Genomic DNA, 2,562 nt, shown 5'->3' with positions numbered 1-2,562 from the left:
AAGTCCCTGATAGTTCTTTTTATCTTGAGAGAACATCTGTGGCTTCCATGTTGTCACAAAACAAACAGAAGCGAGTCTGAAGTTTCCCAATCCCCGTAGCTGGTTTCATGGCTCTTTGACAGTCCTTTCATGTCCCTGACAGTGGTAAGCTTTTTCCCCTGGGAAGTTAGGGGGCCTGTATGGCACCCCTGTGGCCCACCTCGCCCTTGTGATGTTATTTGGCACTCCTAGGCTGATGACATGTAGCTGTCACCTTTCATGCATGAGCAGCTGTTGCTGCCTGTTTCCAGGTGGCCGGGCTCAGTCCTGTGCCTCTCCTTCCTGCCGCACCAGGGACCCTCCGACTGGCTGACTCACCCGGTTCTGCTGCCCACGGAGGGCTTCCTGCTCTGCCCCTCTTGGGAAAACTTCCCAGTTTTCAACGAATGCCTTCCGCTCACAACAGCCCTTTCCTGGGGCGTGTAGGGAACTGGGGGCGGGGTGGGGCGGGGTCACCCTTGCGCCTAGGTTTGAGTTGCAGCCTACAGGCTCCCAGGTCTGCGCTGAGATCTGACTGTCCCTCAGTTCCAGGGCTATTTATGTTGCTGACGTTCATTTCTTCCCGCTCCCTTCACTCCCCGCTTCCACGTCTCCTCTTTGACAAAGCCGTGATCAGCCCCGTGTTTCTTGCCCTTGGGAGCTGGGCTTGCATCACATCCCTCCTGCTCCCTAGGTGGCTGCGGCACTTCCCGTCCTCCTGCTGGCAGAGCGCACGAGAACCAGGGAGAGCCATGCAGCCAGAAAGAGCCACTTCTCACAGTTTCGGACCTGAGCTGTCACGCCTCAGTCAGCTCCGCCCTTCCCTGAGCCTCAGTTTCCTCATCTGGAGAGTGAAGACAACCATCCCCTCCTGCAGCATGGCAGGGACGGTTCTGTGAGAAAAGGTGCCCACAGTGGCATTTAGCAGCACATCATTATTCCACTACAGGATAAACCAGCTGCCATTACTACATGCCCACACCACCCCAGGCCCAGGGTGCACAGATCAGCTCAGCCGATCCTCACTGCAAGCCACGAGGAAGAGCCCACAAGAGGCCCAGGCTGCGATGAGGAAATTGATGTGCCGAGAGATCAAGTGACTTTCACAAGGTCACACAGCTGGTCAGCGGCAGAGCTGTCTGTGATCCCGGGCTTGTGCCCCCTCCCTCCAGGAAGAAGGATGCCCCCCATCCTCCAAGGATGTTCCTTCTCCATCTTGAGGGTATCTGGCCTCCAGAGACTCCTCACTACCTCAAGGCCATTGCTGGGTTCCCCTGGCCCCCATCACCCCAGCCTCCAGCTCCGAGGGTCACACTGACTCGAGTTTGTCTGAGGTGGGCACTGCTCTTCAGACTGCTCCAAGTGCCTCTTCCATGGGGAGGCCAGTGCCTCAGGTATTCTGGCCTCTGTGGATCAGGAGGTTGAGTTTTTAAGAAGGTCTCCCAGTCGGGTCTGGGACCAGAGCCAAGCAGTGGCCCTTAGCCCCTTCCTTCCCCAGACAAGGCTCTGGAACTGGGTGCCACCTCCGGAGCCAGCGAGGGGCAGCCATGGCTGTCCCTGGGCTGGCCCTGAGCTTACAGGTGCTCCCCAGGGGAACGGGAAGGAGGACTGGGCCGGGAAGGTGTCTGTTGTTTCCTGCTTCATCTCTGGGAACAATTCGCCTTTTGAGCTTCTTGGCTGGGCGAGTTAAGAGATTATTTCTCCAAGGCTTCTTGACAGATTGATTTATCTGTTTTAGTAACTTGGCCTTCCTGAGAAAGGGTGGCTCCATGCCAGGGCAGGCGTGGGCACCAAGCTGGGGGACGAATGCGGGGCCTCCTCCGAGGATAGCGTCAGACCTCAAGCTGAGGCGTGGACCCCAGGAACCTCTCCCTCCCCTGACGGGAGACCAAGCAGGTGAGAAGGATTGCCAGCGGGAGCTGCGGACACACAGACAGGTATTTCTTCACCCCATCCTTCCCAACCCTCTGCTCTCCGAGCAGCTCTTCCTGGACCCATCTTGTGGCTGGGAAAGTTGAGTCACTGAGAGGCGACTGTCCTACCACAGCAGGCAAGTGGCTGAGATCAGACTTGAACTCAGGGTTCTGAGGCCTCCACGCCTGTCCTCAGCTACCAAAAGAAAGAAGTTTGATGCTTGAACCCCAAGGAGCTGCAGGGCATGGACTGAGAGGGGCACGGCAGGCAGCCCTCCCAAGCCTCCTCCTGTCTCCCAGAAAGAAGGCCTGCTTCCTGCCCCTGCTGTCTGCCTGCAGGGCCCCACAGCCTATGGCTGGCCTCTGTGGCAGCACAGACCCGTCACTCGCCTGCCTTCCCATCATTCTGCCCACTCCTCCAGGCAGGGAGCCCAGGGTTGGGCACTGAGTAGGGGGCGCAACTGAGAAGGGAAGGGAAGGGAGGAAAGAACGAAGGGAGGGAGGGAGGAGGGAGGAGAGAGGGGAGGGAGGGAAGGGTCCTCACGCCCTGTGGGTGATGCCCCTGGGGCCCTAGGGCCATTATGAAGTCCATAAGGCAAGCTGTGCTGTAAGAACTCAAGCGGCTGGATCA

This window comes from Cebus imitator, unplaced genomic scaffold (genome assembly GCF_001604975.1).
Source record: "Cebus imitator isolate Cc_AM_T3 unplaced genomic scaffold, Cebus_imitator-1.0 Scaffold572, whole genome shotgun sequence".
NCBI lineage: Eukaryota > Metazoa > Chordata > Mammalia > Primates > Cebidae > Cebus > Cebus imitator.
The sequence above is the reverse complement of the archived record's forward strand: the minus strand, read 5'-3'. Positions refer to the sequence as shown.